The 6,435-nt window shown below is 36.2% G+C and overlaps 1 pseudogene; it reads left to right on the top strand.

The window, feature by feature from the left end:
* The first annotated feature begins 5,253 nt into the window (after positions 1-5,253).
* Positions 5,254-5,741, top strand: LOC114616819 (annotated as a pseudogene).
* The last annotated feature ends 694 nt before the right edge of the window (positions 5,742-6,435 follow it).

Raw genomic sequence — 6,435 nt, 5'->3', positions numbered from 1 at the left:
AGAGAGAGAGAGAGAGAGAGAGAGAGAGAGAGAGAGATACACACACACTGTCTTTCTCTCTCACCAACACACACTCATGCACACAAGCACACATACACACATACACACTCATGCACATAAGCACATATGGAGTCTTATGCATACATACATGCATGCACATGCATACATGCATGCATGCATGTACACACACATATACAACTCATGTCGACATACACATGTACAAACATATACACTTGTATGTGCATGCATCCATGCATATACACACATACACACACACACACACACATACACACACACACATATGCTTATATGCACACAAACAGAAAATAAGTTTTAAAGTGTAGTACAAATATTGGTAATTAAAAATTTTATGAAGAAATATATTCATTATTCAGTGTTGGAGTATTATTTTAATTGGATCAGTTCTTTTCAGTGATTTAGCTTCCAAATAGCAAATGTACATCATGACAGTGACCAATTTTATTTCTTAGGTTCATGGCAAATAGTAGCACTAAAAGCAAAAACTGTATCCTGAAAAAACAACTATTATCTTATACAACAGAGAAAAAGCTGAGACCATGTTCTCTTAGGAAACATTCTTGAGTACATTTTGGAATAGATAGAAAGAAAATAAGTTTATTCTTTCCAAGATGAAAATATTTCCAAAGTATAATTTTCTTAATATAAAATTCGAGGAAAGACATATAAGCATATGATACACGGAGAATGATGGAGGATTCTAGCAGCTTCTGGATTCTGTTATGATATGGTTCATGGAGGAATTTCAAATTTGGAATGCATGAATTTGGGAATTATTTAACTATTTTATCAATTATGATTGTAATATTATTTTTCAATTAAATATCTTTTTCTTTAGTGTATCATGCAGTTGTTGGGCTGTAACAGTCTATCCTGAAGTTTAACACATACTAATGTGGATTATCAATACTATTTATTTAATCTGCTTCTACTAATTACTCTAAAGCCTTAATTTCATATATAATCCTTTTAGCTGCCTGAGACAAAGACTTTATCTCTTTTTACACATTAAAATGAAATAGAATGCCATGTTTACATCTCAAGGAGTTGAAATTTTCAAAGCATGAAAGATTCCTTACACCATGGAACAGATCCTATGATTATTAATTCAGGTAGAAGATATATGGCCAGTATGGTACAAATCATGTCCAGAGAATAACACAAATGAAAAATATTGAACAGGGGTTGGGAAAATGGCTCAGTGGGTTTGAGAGTTTGTAGCTTTGCCCTACTTCCAATCTGAGCTCTCCGTTTCCTGTTTGCAACTTAAATGTGACCTCTCAGCTTTCTCTGCCTGTCCCTGTGTCATTCCTACCATTGTAACTATTGAACCCTCTGGATCCATATATCAAAATTAACTCATTTTAAAAATTATTTTGGTCATATTTTTTTATTACTGCACAAAAAATGTTCCCAATCAGATATTTAATATGGAGAAGAAGGCATGTTTGTGTTTTTTTCTGCAGGATGCTGAAGGAGCATGGTGGCCCTCAGAGTGATTGGTGAGACATGCTGATGTTGGGACAAAGAATGATGCTGCCCTGTGAGCTTGCTGAGTGCCCTGACAATGGTGACTGGGAAACTGTATTAGACATATGTTCCTGACCCACCTTTGCTTGTCGATAACCCAGATGGAACAAGTTGCTTTTCCTCAAGAGTTTAGAACTTGTGGGACAGAGAATCAAAAAGAGAATTTATAATGACTCTTGTATTTTTCTTAAATCTGACCAGTTACTTGGACTCAATCATGTACTAGTCTAGAAATCAATCCAATATATTGGAAATAACAGTCTTCATTTGGATGGCTGGTTCTAGACATTTTCAGAGACATATTTGGACTGCAGTTCTCTATGATGTTATGTTAGCAAGAGATAAAGTTGGAACAGGATCTAAATTTCAAACAAGTGTTAGTGCATGTGTTAAGCCTTTTTTTAATTGTCCTGCTAAAATTACTTTTGTTTCTTCTACAGTATTTAATGTGAGCTGTTTTGATTGTACACTTTCTATTGTGTTAGTATGTTGAAACCTGGCATGTTTGTTACAGGGGTCTATCAACCAGTGTTTGTTTTATTGCCCTGAGTATTAACAGGACCTTGGTATTCTGAAAACAGATTGCAAGTACTGGAAGAAATGAGTCAGACTTTAAACAGAAGCAAGAGAGCAGTGGGCTTGATAATTGCTGTTATAACAACTTTCATTACACTAATAGATAGCACCACTGCTTCTGCAATTGCTTTGACACAAGAAGTGAAAACAGCTACTTTTGTTAATCATTTAGCAAACAATGTTACTAATGTGTTGAGTATTCAAGAGAGTTTAGATAGGCATTTGGAACAATGGATTGATGCTCTTTGTCCTATTCAAATTATTGGAAGGAGGTTCAGAGTTTAAGAGTAAGGAGCTATCTCAAGTGTCATGTCAAATACCAATGGAGTTGTATTACTTCTAAAATTTAGAAGGATAGTCATTATAATTAGAAAAAAATTTAAAGACACTTGCAGGGTATTTGACATAATTCTAACACCTCTCTGGATGTTTAACCTTGCAGAGTGAGCTGATGAATTTAAAGAATGCTGCTCTGCTGAGCACTGGTGTGGTAGCTACTGCTGATAAAATTACTCATGGCCTGAGGACAGGTGAGATTCTGAATAGAGCCTTACCAACCATGACAAAGTGCACTGCTTTTGATAATGCATATTCCACAACAGGTAAGGAAGGCATTCTTGTCAGAATGACCTAAAACAGGCTCAATCTTTTTTATGAAATAAAAATGGGGGAGATATGGAGAGCTTTTGGGGGCTCCTTGGCAGGAATCTGATTTGCCAAGGACAAAGAAATAGGCTTCAGGCATGAATCTGACTTAGGCTAGGACAAAGAAGTAATTTCAGGCAGGAATCTAAATCTTATGCTAGAACAAAGAAGTAGGCTTCAGGCATGGAAATGACTTTGGACTAGACCAGGGTAGTAGGCTCAGATATTTTGATCATTCTGATAAGCACTTGGAAACAGTGATCACATCATGGGAGTGATCACACGGGACCTTATTGCCCTGATTTTTCTTTGACTTTTTGTGTTTATTGTCTTGCTTGTTCACTGACTATTTGTATCTATTGTATTGCTAGTTCCTCAACCTAGAACTATTCCGAATACTTGCATGTAATTAAAATGTTAAAAAAACAGATTGGGGAAAAATAAAAAATGAAGGAATATATTTAAATAAATATTGTATTTGTATGTTAAAAAAATAAAGAAAAGAAAATTAAACCTGAAGATTTTCTCTAAGTGTCACTTGAGGTTAGTGATACATGCATAGTAGACACCTTTTATTTTTTTCAAGGAAATACTATTCTTTCTGTTTCTTTTTTTAAATGGAGGAGTTTCGGGGTATTGTTGATTCCCAGTGGAAGTCAAAGTATCTTGGGATAATGTCAAATGCAATATCTCTCAAATTCTTTTCTCTCTCTGTATATCTCCCGGGTCATGCCTCCCTTCTTTCATTTCCAAAGAATAATTTCTAAAAGTTGTGTCAAGTAATTTCCTTTGTGGGTCTAACAGCTTTATTTTTCTGTAATTTCTCTGAATTTTTATAATTAGATTAAGTATACATAAATATGAGTATTTTACATTAAACAATTATTTGCTGAGGAAAATGTGACACTTCTGAATAAGCATCTTGTTTTTAGAAATCACATGTATAAGGATTTGCAAATCACATGTATAAGGGATTTGCAAAGGCGTATTTAGCACAGAAAAGGAAGGAAGGTTAGCTGAGAATCAGGTAGGTGCTTTTAATTCAGCACTTGGGAGGAAGAGGCTGACTGATCTTTGTGTGTTCCTACTCATCCAGGACAATAAAGAAAGACTATGACATAAATAATTCAGAGTCACTCCATAAGACCTTGCACAGCAGGAGGAAATAGTAGAATAACCTTGATGGTCTGAAAGACAGGTGAGGGTAGAACTTCTGCAGTTGTTAATCATCTTCCATAAAGCAACTGTACAAAACTAACTAAAAATATAAAAAAAAAATCTGTAGAATTCCTTTATGCAAACTCTAAACATGATAATCATAATAAACAGCCTGAGGAAAAAATGAGAAAAACAACACCCTTCACAATGAGTCATAAATATTGTGAAATATCTAGCTGTAACTCTAGCCAAGAAAGTGAAAGACTTGTATGACAAGAACTTGCAATCCTTTGAAAATAGAAGATATTAGAAGATGGAAAGATCTGTCACCCTCATGGGTCATTAGGATTAACATAGTTAAGATGGCCATCTTACCAAAAGCAATCTATAGATTCAATGCAATTTCCATCAAAATTCCTAAACAACTCTCCACAGACCTTCAGAGAGCAATTTTCAACTTCATATGGAAAAATAATAAGCCCAGTAGAGCTAAAAATAATCCCTGTACAATAAAAACTTCTGGAGGTATCATCATCTCTGATTTATAGGTGTACTACGGATCAATTGTAATAAAAACTGCATGGTGCTGGCATAAAAACAAACAATTTGATCAATGGAATCTAACCGAAGACCCAGAAATAAACAAACACACCTACAGGCACTTGATTTTTGATAAATGGAATAGAAATTCAATGGATAAAATGAAAGCAACTTCAACAAATGATGCTGGTCTAACTAGATGTCTGTATGTAGAACGCAAGTAGATCCATGTCTAAAATCCTGCTCCAAACTCGAGCCCAAGTAGATCAAAGACCTCACCATAAAACTGGATACACTAAATCTAGTAGATGACAAAATGGAGAACAGTCTTGAATGCATTGACACAGGAGATGACTTCCTAGACAGAAAACCAATAGCTCAGGTACTACGATCAACAATTAATAAGTGGGACTGCTGAAACTGAAAAGCTTCTGTAAGGCAATGACACTGACAATAGGACAAAATGGCAGCCTACAGAGTGGGAAAAGGTCTTCACCAACTCTACATCTGATAGAGGGATAATATACAAAATATATAAAGAGCTCAAAAAATTAAACACTAAGAAACCTGATAAGCCAATTAATAATGGGGAACAAAGTAAACCAAGAATTTTCAACAGAGGAATTTTTAAAGGCCAAGAAACACTTAAGGAAATGTTCAACATCTTTAGTCATCAGAGAAACGCAAATAAAAACAACTTTATGATTCTATCTTACTTTCATCAGAATGACTACGATTAAAAATTCAAGTGACGCCCCCGGCAGGCCGGCATCTTTCACCATGAAGGTCGAGCTGTGCAGTTTCAGCGGGTACAAGATCTACCCGGACACGGGCGGCCCTACGCCAGGACAGACGGGAAGGTTTTCCAGTTTCTTAATGCAAAATGTGAGTCCGCATTCCTTTCCAAAAGGAATCCTAGGCAGATAAACTGGACTGTCCTCTACAGAAGAAAACACAAGAAAGGACAGTCGGAAGAAATTCAAAACAAAAGGACCCGCCGTGCAGTCAAATTCCAGCGAGCTATCACTGGTGCATCTCTTGCTGATATAATGGCCAAGAGGAATCAGAAACCAGAAGTTTGGAAAGTTCAGCGAGAGCAGGCTATACGGGCTGCCAAGGAAGCAAAAAAGGCTAAGCAGGCATCAAAGAAGACAGCAATGGCTGCTGCCAAGGCCCCCACAAAGGCAGCACCTAAACAAAAGATTGTGAAGCCTGTGAAGGTCTCTGCTCCCTGAGTTGGTGGGAAACGCTAATTTGGTAGATCAGAGTTGGAAATAAAGATCTGTCTTTAACTCTAAAAAAAAAAAAAAAAAAATTCAAGTGACAGCATATGCTGTCGAGGATGAGGAGTAAGGAGAATATTCCTCCATTACTGATGGGAGTGCAAACTTCAACAACTACTGTAGAACTCGATCTGATGATTTCTCAGAAAATTGGGGATATTTTCACCTTTACAGCTAGCTATACCCCTCATGGGAATATATCCAAAAGATGCTCCACGTACCACAAAGACACTTGCTCAACTATGTTCATAGCAGCTTTATGCATAACAGTCAGAAACTGGAAACAACCTAGATGTCCCTCAAACAAATAATGGATAAAGATAATGCAGTTCATTTGCACAACTGAATACCACTCGGCTATTAAATGCAAAGATATCATGAAATTGGAGCCAAATGTTTGGAACTAGGAAAGACAATCCTGAGTGAGGTAACACAGACACAGAAAAAGATGTATGGTATGTACTCATTTTTAAGTTGTTATTATCCATTACACTACAAGATAGCTCATTCTACAATTCACAGACCCAAAGATGCTAAGTAACAAGGAGGGCCCAAGGTAAGGTGCTAGTGTACTATTTACTTGAAGACCTTAAATTTTTCTTATGCACAGAAAGAGGCGACTATTGTGTCATGGTGAACAGGCTAATTTAGCTGTAGTAAAAAC

Source organism: Grammomys surdaster, unplaced genomic scaffold, assembly GCF_004785775.1.
Source record: "Grammomys surdaster isolate TR1022 unplaced genomic scaffold, NIH_TR_1.0 133, whole genome shotgun sequence".
NCBI lineage: Eukaryota > Metazoa > Chordata > Mammalia > Rodentia > Muridae > Grammomys > Grammomys surdaster.
This window is presented reverse-complemented; position numbering and strand designations above follow the sequence as displayed.